Source organism: Elephantulus edwardii, unplaced genomic scaffold (assembly GCF_000299155.1).
Source record: "Elephantulus edwardii isolate Elephantulus edwardi_28Jun2011 unplaced genomic scaffold, EleEdw1.0 scaffold00068, whole genome shotgun sequence".
NCBI lineage: Eukaryota > Metazoa > Chordata > Mammalia > Macroscelidea > Macroscelididae > Elephantulus > Elephantulus edwardii.
Genome location: NW_006399818.1, coordinates 1284717 through 1298816, shown reverse-complemented (window position 1 = coordinate 1298816; position 14100 = coordinate 1284717). Strand labels below are relative to the sequence as shown.

General features: G+C 40.0%; 1 pseudogene; it reads right to left on the bottom strand.

Annotated features, from left to right (window-relative positions):
* Positions 1-1160: 1160 nt before the first annotated feature.
* On the bottom strand, positions 1161-1733 carry LOC102868524 (annotated as a pseudogene).
* Between the last annotated feature and the right edge of the window lie 12367 nt (positions 1734-14100).

Here is a 14100-nt window from a genome sequence, read left to right as displayed (position 1 = left end):
AAATGAAGTTTAAGGAACAAGGGAGGTCAGAGAGGGAAAGTAGTGCTTTATTTCATATGCAATGCACGTAGTAGCCAAACGCATGACAATGACATCAGAACAAGTTATAAACAAAACCCTACAGTTTAGTGAACATTCCCCTTGATTATATGTTTTTAAAATATACTTGAAATATAACTTTACTCTGGTTCTAAGCAAAAAGAAATGAGAATGACAGAAGGAATGAGATTTTACCATAGACTATTGTTGTGTGACTGTAGCAGTCTTGTATTGGAAACTGAAGAAAGAAATAGCTAAATACACAAGTCATAAAAATGAAATGGTCTTCAACTACTAGGAAGCCTAGTCGCAAGAAGCCACACTGCAATCCCAAAGGCACAAGATTCGAGGCCACCAGCCCCTCCACAGGAAAAGGATGGGCAATCTCCTCCCTAGCAATTAACTCTGAAAACTCACCAGAGGGTCAGCTATGGGTTGGTTCTGACTCTATGGTACACACCAACAAGAACAGTCACTCTGAATCTCTTTCATGCCAAAGATTAGCACATATTCTTCTTAGCTAGAAAATAAAGTGGTAAATGGTAGGCATGTCACTGACACGACAGGATAGTTTCCTGTCAAACTAGACTTCTGATGCTGGACTCCAACTTCATTCTCTCACAGTCATCCTCACCAAGTTCCAAGTTGTGCTGCCAAAGCAACCTTGGCAGCCTCTGCTGGGGCAAGAGCAGGCACGGTGACAAATTCTATGCTGTTGGTTATATGTTATTGTTGCTGTTGTGCACCACTGAGTCAGAATGAACTCACAACTGCCCCTCCAGTGTTTTCAGATGCAGCACTCACCTGGGAGAATATTGCCCATCTTTTTCCTATGAAGCAGCTGGTGGATTTGAACCATGTGCCTTTGAGTTGGCAGCAAGATACCCTACCACTAAATCACTGGAGCTCCCTTTTAATCTGTTGTTGTTGTTGGGTACCCTCGATTAGGAACCAACCCATAGCTGACCCTCCAACAGGTTTTCAGAGGCAACTAATTGCACAGGAGGAGATGACCCATCTCTTTTGCCATGGAGCAGCTGGTGGATTCAAACTATATACCTTTAGGATTGCAGCACATTTTCTTAGTACTAGACCACCAAAACGTCTCTTTTTAAATTAAGCTATCCAAATAATTTTAAAATATGCCAAAGGAAGGGAGGCTTTCCAAAGTTGTAGTTACTTTTGAAAATGTCACAGTATTCAAGATTCTTCTTTTGGTGGTAAATTAAGGATTTTTTTGCCTTAACTTTCCTAGTTCACTTGGCTGCCATAAAACATAATGGGGATTAAAAAAACAAACAAACCCACAATGGGGATGTCTTCACATACTATAACTAGATCCCTATGCCAGTTGGATATGTTCTTGTAACTCAGTAACTCTCAATGTTACATCAAATATTGTAATAGCACACTGGGCTTGGATACAATAACCATCTCAGTCTCTCAAATTCCTCCTGGCGAACTGTATTCCACACAATGGATTTAATAGATCCTCTGTTAGTGAAGAACACAAAGGGATGGACCTCCACAGCCAAGGTCGCTATGTACTTCTCAAATTCACCAGTCAGACAATGATTCGTGGATATAATTTTTCCAATACCACCATCACCAACCAACATGAATTGAAACTGGCCTTGGGACTTTCCCTGAGTGGCTATTACAGTAGTTCTTTTAGAAGTAATTCTGTGACTCATCTGCCTACCCTTGATTATCTTAAATTCCTCATCTAGATTCTAAATGTACAAAGGATGCTTATCATTTTTTCTTCCACGGGGAGCTCTAGAGGCCTCGTGGTAAGAAGCTTCACTGCAATCTCAAAAGGTTCAAATCCGCCAGCTCCTCCACAGAAGGATGGGCAATTTTCTCCCATGAGTTTTACAGCTTCTGAAAACCCCCTGGAGGGTCAGCTATAGGTCTGTTTTGACTTAATGGTATACAACAATAAGGGACTCACAGTATATTTTCTTTTTAAATTAATTATTTTATTTAACTTAGTATTGTGACTTGACTGAAACCAATAAATTGGTCTTTTTAATAAATTGGTCTTGATTCAACAATTTATCCACATTTTGTTTCCTAATATTCACAATCACCATAATGTAACAAGGTTCTTCCTGCTTTCCTGTTGTGGTTATTATTTCCATTCATTCTTTTTATTTCTCTTTCTGCCATCTTAGCTTTATCCCTGGGGAAATGCTGCTTTTCTGATCTTAGATGGCTGATTGTTTTTAAAAACTATGTACCTCCCTAGTTTTTTACCTTATGGACCTCAACTTTTCACTGAAGGATAAGCCACAGGGTGAGTTCAGTTCCAGAGTTTAAGATAGACTAAGGTCTATCAGTCAAGATCTATCAAACTTTATATGTTCTGTTTCTCTTTTGACAACGTCCAGTTTTCCTACATTCATACTTTGCAGGCTCCACATTCCAATTGTTAGTGGGTGTTTGCAACTATTCCTCTTCATTTTTGCTGTCTTCCAATAAATATAAGGGCTCAGCCTACATGCTGTGTCTAACAGTCTAAAACCAAGTCACGCTCTCCTCAATTGCTTGCTACGCATCTGAGAACTGGACAATAATCAAAGATGACAGAAGAATCAGTATTTTGGGGCTGTGGTGTTGGAAAAGAGTATTAAACGTACCATATACTGCCAAGAGAACAAACAGGTCTGTCCTGAAGAGGGTGAAACCAGATTGTTCCTTGGAGGCAAGGATTTTGAAACAGCATCTTACATACTTTGGACATGCTGTCAGGATGAGCCAGTCTTTGGAGAAGGACATCATGCTTTGGAAGGGTAGAAGGTTAGAGCAAGATAGGAAAACCCTGGATAAGATAGGTTGACACAGTGACTGTGGCAATGGGATCAGGTGTGTCTGAGACTGTGAGGTGGGCTCAGGACAGGACAAGATTGAGAGCTGTTGTTCATAGGGTCGCTATGAGTTGTGGTCAACCTGACAGCACAACCTGACAACAGAAGATAGTCTCAACAAAGGAGATAGTCTCAGGGGTTCCAAAAGTCCCTAACAGACCAATGAGACACGTCTTTTACATGATTTATTTTTGCTCCACAATCTCCTCCCACTCTAAGCCTCTCAATTGTGACCCCTTTCCAAGTCAGCAGTGGTAGACAGGCATCATCTAGTTCTCTTGATCTCAGGGTCACACAGACTGAGGTTCAAGAGACACCTTAGTCTGCTGGATTGTTTCTCTGTGTTTTTTCTTTTCTCTTTCCTTTGCTCCAGAAAAAGAGGCATCAACTGTTTCATCTTTATCAAAAATTGAGTGAAATAGCTCACATCTGTCCTCAATGTCAGTAAGTTGGAATAATTAGAAGCATTGATCTTGGCGTCCAATTAACATGGATCCCAATTCTTACTCTACCACTTACTAGAGCCTGACCTTAAGCAACTTACCTTTCTGAGCCCCAATTTCATCATCTGTAATAAAAGGAATCATAGTATTATTTACCTCATATGCCTGACAATGATAATTAATGAGATAATTCACATGAACAGCACAGTGTTCAGTTAGTGATTTTGTTATTAACATTTTCTCATGGTCAACAGATGTTTCTCATCAGAACAGCAGTCCAATGTCCAAAAACAAACGTCAAGAACATTAACACAACAACTCACGTGATTCTTTCTCTTCAAGCGGAAGCCAGCTATCCATTTATTGTAACATGATGGGATTGCATTTGTCAAGGAGATGAACTAAAAAGTCTGAGTCTGGCTTTTCCTTTAGTAAGCAAGGCAAGAGAGTTCCTTAGAAATCACTGATAACACTGAATTTTAACTTACAAAAGCAAAAGGGAAGAATAAAATTTACTCTACCATGGGAAAAGGGATTATTACTCATAGCTACAGAAAAGCACCCAAAACGAGGCACTTTTTCAGGGACAAATTGACATAATGTGTATACAATATAAACCTATTAAAGGAGTCTTTTCCATTTTTACCAGCTCCTTCCTTTGCTTAAAGAAACAAATCTTGGGCAATAATAATATGAGGTTTTGTTGCTATTATGATTTTGGGGTTTTAGTTCCAAAACATTTGCTAACTAGAAAAGAAGAAGAATTATGATTCTGTTGTTGTGCCATCAAGTCAACTACAACTCATAGTGACTCTGTGAACAACAGAAAGGAACCTGGCCCTAGATAGCTAGCAGTTGAAAAGCACAGTAATAAGTCTTTCATATACATTATGAAATCTCATCGCCTTATGATACCAAATTATATTAGATAGTGGAGGAAATGAATGACACACCAATGTCGTTCAACTCTGAAAACTTGATATCAAGAAAAACAAAAATGCATGCTAGTAATTACCTGTATACCACCCAGAATCTCATTCCGTGAAAGACTTATGGTCTGAGCCTGTTGGGATTAGGGAGCTCTGGTAGCCTAGTGGTAAAATAGCCTAGTGTTAACAAAGCCTAGTGGTAAGAAGCTGTGTTGCAATCCCAAAGGTTCAAATCCACCAGATGCTCGGAACGAGGATGAGCAATCTCCTCCCAAACAATTAACTGTCTCTGAAAACCTGCTGGAGGGTCAGCTAGGGTTGGTGCTGACTTGACAGTACACAACAACCAACCACTAGGATTATTTGTCTTCTACCATGTTAAGAGGGAGCTCTGGGGACCTAATGGTAAGAAGTTGCACTGTAATTTCAAAGGCACACAGTTTGAATCCACCAGCTGCTCTGTAGAGAAGATGAGCAATCTCCTGTGTGATTTACTAAAAACCCACTGGAGTGTTACCTGTGAATCAGTTCCAGTATGACGGTACACAACAGTTAACACTGGATTAAGATATTTTAGGAAGTGCCTCAACTATCTTTTACGTTTCAAACAATCTCTTCTTCAGCATTTACCTCGGAAGCAGAAAGCAGTCATTCTGACCCTAAATCACACCCCTTCATCGTGGAAAGATAACAATGTGGACACCTATAGGCAGTTTAAGGAACTCTCAGTCAATGGTAAAGCACTCAGCTGTTGAGTAGTTGTTGTTATGTGCCATCGAGTCGCTTGTGACTCATAACCACCCTATGTACAACAGCCCTAGATTCTGCTCTGTCCTGTGCCAGTCGCACTATCTCTGACACACCCATCCCAATTACCCCAGTCATTGAATCAATCCACCTCATAGAGGGCCTTCGCCCCCTACACTGTCCCTTCACCGTCCCAAGCATGATGTCCCTCTCCAAGGACTGGTCTCTCCTTACAACATGTCCAAAGTATATTAGATGGAGCCTCGGAATCCTTGCCTCCAAGGAGCATCCCGGTTTAACCCTTTCCAGGATGAATCTGTTTGTTTTCTTAGCAGTCCATGGTACCCTCAATACTCTTCTCCAGCACCACAGCTCAAAGGCATCAATTCTCCTTCTATCCTCCTTAGTCATTGTCCAACTCTCTGATGCATAACAAGTGATTACAAAGACCATGGCCTGTATCAGATGCACCTTAGTCCTCAGAGGGACACCATTGCTCTTCAGTACTTTGAAGAGGTCCCTAACGGCAGAATTTCCCATGGTTGTTGTTGTTATGTGCCATTGAGTCATTTGCAACTCATAGCGACCATATGTACAAGAGCCCTAAACACCATTCTATCCTGTGCCAACCTCGCTGTCTCAAACACATTCAGTTCCACAACTCCACTCACAGAATCGATACATCTCATCGAGGGTCTTCCTCTCCTCTGCTGTCCCTCCACTCTCCCAAACATGGGAGAGAAAAGACCTGGTTATTTACTCCCAAAAAGATTAAAACCCAAACCCATTGCCATCTAGCCATCCCAAATCATAGCAACCCTATAGGTCATAGCTGAATTCCCCCTAGGATTCCCAGGGAAAGACCAGTCTTAGAACAAGTCTTAGTGATGTTTGATTAACTCAAAGATTAGGGAAGCCCTCAAAAAGATGGGTTGACACAGTGACTCCAACAGTGGACTCAAACACAGCATCACCTTGAGAATGACACAAGACCAGACAATATTTATTACAGAGTATGAATTGATGGCCTCTATTAATAGAAGCTTTACAGAAGCAGACTGTCACATCTATCTCCCATGGAGCAACTGCCGGGTTAAAATCTTTCATTTAGCATCTTTTCTCAAAACAGCTGTTGTTGTTAAGTGTGCTCAAGTCAATTATTACTCATAGTGACCCTATGAACAAAGGATCTGAACCCTGTTCTAGAACTGTCGCTGTTTCTCTAATGTTAATAGAGTTTCCAAAGGCCTGTTGTTTAAGAAGTGGATGCCAATCCTGCTTCCAAATCTGTCTTAATCTGGGAGCTCTGTCAAACCCTGTCCACCATGGGTAACCATTATGGCATTTGACACACCAGTGGCATAGAGTTCAGTATCATGGCAACCCCAAAATAATCCCAGTACAACAAACTGACAGACCGGTGCTATACCACTTAGTATAATGTTCTTCCCAGAGACAATTAACACTAGGTCGGAGTGCCACAGGCGTGAGAGCCAAACCAACTTTTAAATATAAAAGCCCGCCCACCAGGTCCTACTTGACTTAAGAAATAGGCTTCCTGCCCACAGCTTATTGTTAGCTAAGTCCAGGTGACCAATCTGCTTATGCATGATTGAAACAACTACAGCCTAAGAAACCTTGGGGGGGGGCAGTTCTATCTTGTCATATAGGATGACTTTTTGAGTTAAAATTGGTCAAGGGCATACAATAAGGGCTAACTTAAGACAACCATGAAGTGTAAACCTGATTCCAGAGGTTGGCATACATCACAGCTGGACTTACCCTTCTTTTTTCTACCCCCCCTTTTTTTAAATAAAATTTTTACCTTATACTTGTTTATTTACAATGTTCATATATACATTGTTTTGCACACCAATCTTTCCCATTTCCTTAACTCTCACTTCCCTCCACCCATCAAATTGTGTGACCCTATGATTACCCGCCCCATCCTCACCCCTCTGCTCCTCCCCTCCCTCCCTCAGATCTCCATCCTTCCTTTTGATCTCAGGGTTATTCTTTATTAAGCATTCTGGAGGCTAAGTTCTATTGGACAGCCTGCTGCCTGAGAAACCTGACTTGACAATAATGCAAGTGCACATTTAAGTACAAGGCCCACAAACTGACCTCACACCTTTAGGAACTTATTAAATTTAATTTTTATAAAATGCTGAATCTCAAGCAATTTACATCCTTCTCGGTCCTTTTTTCTATACATTTTAATAGCTGGTGGGTTGGAGAGACATGGGAAAACTATGTTTTTCACCCTTAACTTATTTTTGTTTATTATGTTGTTGTGGTGGTGGTTAGGTGCCATTGAGTAGAGAGTACAACTCACAGCCACCCTATGAACAACAGATCGGAACCCTGTCCTATCCTGTGCCGTCCTCACTCTTCCTGATACATTAGAGCCTTTTGGGGGCAGTCATTGTGTCAAATTCACCTGGTTGATGGTCTTCCTCTCATTTGCAGACCCTCTCTACCTTTCTGAGCATCATGTCCTTCTCCAAGGCATTGCCTCTCATAACAACATGCCTGGATTACCTGAGGTGAACATTCATCATCCTTGCCTCCAAAAAGAATTCTGGCTGTAGCCTTTCCAAGAATATTTGTTTAGCTTTTTGACAGTCCATGAGTGCTCTTCTCCAACACCACAGCTCGAAGGCATCAATTCTTCTTCTGTCATCCTTATTCACTGTCCAGCTCTCTGATTGGAAAAACCATGGACAGAATCAAACATACCTTATTCTCAAACTGACATCATTACTCCTCAATAGTTTAGAAAGGGACCTAAATACTTTCCCAGTGAATTACGTCTCCTGCTTTCCTGACTGCTGGTACCGAGAGTGTTAATTGTGGATCCAAGTAAGATGACATTGTTGACAGTGTCAGCTTTTCTCCATCCCTCATGACGTTGCCTATTAGTCCAGTAGTAAGAATCTCTGTTTTCCTGACATTCAGATGCAATCTATATTGAAGGCTGTATTCTTTCATTTTCTGCAACAAGTGTTTCAAGTTCTCACTTTCATCAAGCAAGGTTGTGGCATCTGTATAACACAAGTTGCTGATGAGTCTCCTTCCAATCCTGATAACACATTCCTCTTCATAGAGTTCAGCTTCTTGAATAAGCTGCTCAGCACACAGATTGAATATGTATGGAGAGAGAAAACAACTATACACACTCCTTTCCTTACCTCTCCAAAGTACTGACAAGCAACGATGTCAGTCAGGAGAGTCTGGAGACGAAGGTGCACCTGATCCAGGCTGTTTTCTTTGCAATTACTTGCTATGCATCAGAGAGCTGGACAATTACTAGGAATGATAGAAGGGGAATTGATGCCTTTGAGCTGTGGTGCTGGAGAAGAGTATTGAATGTACCATGGACTGCTAAGAAAATAAATAGATTCACTCTACAAAGTGTGAAACCACACTGCTTCTAGGAGGCAAGGATCCTGAAGCTCCATCTGACCTTCTCTGAACATGTTGCAAAGAGATGCAAGTCCTTGGAGAGGGACATCATGCTTGGGAGGGTGGAGGGACAGTGCAAGAGAGGAAGACCCTCGATGAGATGGATTTATTCAATGACTGAGGTAATGGGGGTAGCTATGTCAGAGACAACAAGATTGGCACAGGATAGAACAATGTTTAGGGCTGCTGTACATAGGGTCACTATGGGTTGCAGGCAACTCGACAGCACATAACAAAAACAATGCTCCTTTGCTCTGTTCGTACAACAGCCACCTGGTGTATGTATAGGTTTCGAATAAGCACAATAAAGTGCTCTAGGATTCCCATCCAAAGGCATTTGACAGTGTGGATAATAACAAGTTATGGTTAACACAGAGAAGAGTGGGAATCCCAGAGCACTTCATTGTGCTCAGGCAAAACCTCTTGTTGATAATGTTGTTGTTATCATTGTTGTTGTTGTTAGGTGCCACTGAGTCGTAGACAACTCATAGCGACCCCATGAAAGAAAGGCCTGAGCACTGTTCATAGTTTCCAGAGGCAAGCCATTTGAAAAGTGGATGCCACGCCTGCTTCCAGCTTGTTGATAATATACACAGTAAAATATGTATCAAGGCAGCTGTATTTATCTGTATGATTCAGGTGAAACAGGCCACCTTTTTTAGTTATGCAACCATTCTCATTCTCATTTTCTGAGTGTCCTTCCCGCATTAACACAAACTCACTCTCCCTATCTTCCTACCCAATCATTCCAGTTGTCAAGTTGATCACCTATAGATAGTTCCTAAAATGGTATAACGCAGGGTATTGTTTTTTTGTTATTATTTACTTGTTAAGCTAACTTAACTAGTATCAGAGAGCTGGACAATGAATAAGGATGATAGAAGAAAAATACTCAAAGATACATTTGAATTGTGGTGCTGGAGAAGAGTAATGAACATATACCATGGACCACGAAAAGAACAAACAGATCTGTCTTTGAGAGGGTGAAACCAGTCACTCCTTGGAGCTAGGATTTTGAAACTCTGTCTCACATACTTTGGGCATGTGGCCAGGAGTGACCAGTTCTTGGAGAAGGACATCATACTTGGAAGGTTGGAGAGACAGCACAGGAGAGGAAGACCCCAGATGAGATAGATTGATACAGTAAGTAGGGTAGTGTAAGTAGGTGTGTCAGAGACAATGACAATGGCTCAGGATAAGACAGGGTTCAGAGCTATTGTACATAGGGTCATTATGAGTCACAGGTGACTTTCTCTGAGTTGCAGGCGACTTGACAGCACATGAAAACAAGAAGCTAAACTTAGATATTCAAGACTTCAGGGGTTATTTTTAATTTAAGCTTTAAATATCCCAGCACAATCGTTTCAGTGCCTTATCTATCCCCTTGGCTCTAGAAAATCTAGAATCCATTATACTTGGAAATTCTGTTGTATATTTCTCCCCTTTGATCAGTATTTTCAAACTGAATCTCTGATAAAAATGTTCCTTCATAAAAACCAGACATCACGCAGTTCTTTGGATCTTTAGGTAAAGGAGGCAGTTTTTAATGAAGGAACTTAACCACACATTCCATATCGTCTTCGTATTTCTTATTTGCTTTCTTCCTCTTTTGCTCCAGGTAAAGCACACCGCTGTGCCTCATATTGCTACTTGTACAAAAAGTTGTGCTTTCCATGCACAGAGTACAGCCTTATTCCAGCATAGAGCTGTAGAGGATTATTAAGTGGAAAATATTGTTGGACTAAAGGTGAACAATAATGCAATGCTGAAAGATTATAATGACAAAATACTAAATAATGCTGGAAGCATCAAAAGAAGACAGAAGGAACACACAGAATCACTGTACCAAAAAGAAGTGGTTAACATTGCATCATTTAGGAAAGTAGCATATGTTCAAAGACCAAAGGTACTGAAGGAATAAGTTCAAGCTATATTGCAGGCATTGGCCCCAGAATCTATGGAATATTAATTGAAATGTTTAAAAAAAATCACAGTCCTAGACACGCTCACTATTCAATGTCAAAAAAATGTGGAAGACAACTATTAGCCATCTGACTGGAAGAGATCCATATTTGTTCTCATTTTTTTTTTTCAAAGAAAAGGTGATCCAAAAGAATATGGAAATTATTGGGCAAGATCATTAACTTCACGTGCAATCAAAATCTTCCTGAAGATTATATTTTAAATAACTGGAATAGTATATTGACAGAGAACTTGAGGGATATCACTGCTGATGTCACATTGATCTTGGCTGAAAGCAGAGAATACCAGAAGATACTTACTTGTGTTTTGTGTTGTTGCTGTTAGGTGCTGTTGAGTACAATTCACAGCCACCCTAATGAACAAAAATCTGATCCCCGTCCTATCTCTAGCCATCCTTACAATCTCTTACATTCTCACGCCCATGACAGTAGTCCCTGTTGTCAATCCATCTCATTGAAGGTTCTTCTCTTTCATCATCCTTCCATGTTTCTAGACATGCTGTTTCTCTCCATGGAGTATCCTCTCCAAGGAACATGCCCAAAGTATGTGAGATGAAACTTTATCACCTTTGCTTCCAAGGAGCATTCCGGCTGTTCCTTCTCCAAAACATATCTGTTTGGTTTTTTGATAGTCCGTGGGATATTCAGTACTCTTCTTCAACACTACTGCTCAAAGGCAATGTTTTGCTGACAATGAAAAGGTACTTAACTGTGTGGCTCATAACAAATTATGGATTAACAGTGAAAAGAATGTGAATTCTTGAACACGTAACTGTGTTCATGCAAAATCTACACATAGGCCAAGAAGCAGTTAGTCCAAATAGAAAAAAGGAAAACTTAATGGTATAGAATCAAGAAAGGGGTGGATGTGTGTGTGTGTGTGTGTGTGTGTGTGTGTGTGTGTGACGATTGTATTCTCTTTCCATACCCATTCAATCTGTATGCTGAGCAAATCATTCAAGAAGCTGGACTACATGAAGAAGAATGTGGCCTTAGATTTGGAGGAGCACTCATGAACAAGGATGCTCTGCATAAGATACATGCTAGCTTGTGGGATTATCAAGTGAAGCACTTACAGAAGAAGAGCAAAGATGCCTTCAATATAAGTTACATCTCAACATCAAAAATCCTCACCACTGGACCAATAGCCAACATCATAATAAATCGAGGAAAAAAATGGAAGTTGTTTACGATATCATTTTTACTTGGATCCACTATTAACATCTATGGTAACAGAAGCCAAGAAATTAAAAGACTTGTTACATTAGGAAAATCTGCTGTCAAAGAGCTCTCCAAAGTACTAAAAAGGTATCCATTTAAAGGCTAAGATGCACCTGATCCAAACCATGGCCTTTCATTTGCTTCCAGTGCATCTGAAGTTGAACAATGAATAAGAATAACAGAAGAATTATTGATGCCTTTGAACTATGATGCTGGAGAAGATACTGAATTGATTGGCATTGTCTAGCAAAAGAACCAAGGTGCTCCTTAGAAGCAAGAATAATGAAACTTCTTCTCACAGACTTTGGGCATGTTGTTAGGAATGATCAATCTTTGGAAAAAGACATCATGTTGAGAAAGGTGGAGAGTCAGCAAAAGAAAGGAATAGCCTCGGCAAGATGGGTTGACACACTGAATGTAACAATGGCACTTGAGCATAGATTTTGTACTCTAGAAGGATAGCAAGGGATAGGGAAGAATTCAGTTCCACTGTTCATAGGTTCACTATGAGCTGTTGCTGGTGACACCTAACAACAACATAATTTATCTGTGTCTGCATCAGAATGTCCACAAACGAGATAAAGATGCTGCCCCTGCCTGCTGACTTTATTCTGCACTTAGCTTTAATGCATCATCAATTCCTTCCCAGATTCAATTTTATTTTCATTTCTTTTTTCATGTTTTTATTTTTTTTATTTGTGTGTGTGTGTGTGTGTGTGTGTGTGTGTGTGCGCGCGCGCGTGCATGCAAAGGATCTATCTGGTGGATTCAAACTGTGTATTTTCATTTCTTTTAGGATGGATTATCAATCACTTGGATTCAGATTCAATTCTTTGAAAAGCATTTTCTTTTCAAAGTAAGGATTTTCAACAAAGTAAAAATTGATTCTATAACCTGATTTGATATCTTTTTAAATTCTGTCATTTTGCCTATGATCAAATAAAGCAGTGCATTCTCCTCCTCAAGTAAGGAAGTTAACTGTGGATGACCAACAAATGTTTGCCAAAATTTACCTCTTTTTTTGAAAGAATAGTTAGTGGTGTTTGTTATATTTCTGTTCTAGTTTCAAAATCTTCTCCCTGGCTGGTTCATTATGCCTTTTCCATTTTGTACTTCATCAATATGTGGGACTGTTTCCTGCTCTTTTTTTCTCCCTTCAGCAAGTTTAAAGATATCGACATCTCCTGAAGCTGAGCCTTCTTCACACGAGGCAGGAACAAAATCTGGAGTTTCAGGACCAGGCAACAAGCAAAATTCAAGACTCAGATAAAGGTACTCACAATCACTCAGTATTTCCAGAACCATTTGTTAAAGAAGATTCTTTGAAATACTTTTCCCCATGTCTTTCAATGAATGTTTAAGAGACTTCTTGGTTAAGAAACCTTGATTCAATTACTTTCAGGTTATGAAGAAAGTAAAAAGGAAGGGTTTTTTAAAAAATTCCAATAATAGCCAAAACACCGACTCACTTTTTTCACACAATTAATTGCAATTATTTAAAAACAAACAATTATGAATGCAGGTTTCAGTATTTAAAAAAATGCAATGTGCTTTATTGAAAAATAAGAGTTGAACTAAGCTGAAATTGGAATAATGAATAAAAATAGTCTTATAGCATTTAATTCCATTTAATTTATCACCTCTGGTGACTTAGTGTAAGGAGTTGCTCCACTAACTCAAAGACTAGAGGTTCAAATCCACCAGCTGCTCTGGGGAGAAAGATGGGCAGTTTGTTCCTTTGCACTATTTCCTCATTTTCACCACTTGAAGGGCAACAATGAGTTGGTTCTGACTTGACGGTACATAACAGTAACATGTTGTTGCTGTTGTTGTTATTATGTGTCGTCGAGTCACCTGCAACTCACAGCAACCCTATGTACAACAGCCCTTGTTTCTAGGAGAAATTATTCCTTGGAGATGGACATCATGCTTGGAAAAGGGCAAGGGTCATAGAAAGAGAGGAAATTACTTAATAAGGTGGATTGGCCCAGTGACTGCAACAATGGATATAAGTGTTTCAAAGATAGTGAAGATGGCACAGAATAGGACAGGGTTCAGATCTCTTGTTCATAGGGTCACTATGAGTTGTACTGGACTTGATGGCACCTAACAACAATGGTGAAGTTGATTCCTGTATAACCTATCTTGTGAATTCCATGTGTATAGTAGTTGCTCATCCAATTGTGGGGAGGGAAGTATTTCTAATAAATAAGTCATTGATCTTGCAGAATTCTATTGTGCAGCCTTTGGTCAAAAGAATGGAGAGGAGAGAGAGAAGTGGTCTGTCTCAGAAACACAACCAGAATGTTCCTTAGAAGATGGAGACAAATGCTATATGGTGCCACTGTTGTAGAATGAGGCTGGCATTGGGGTGGGGGTAAGACTGAGAAAAACTGGATGAAAT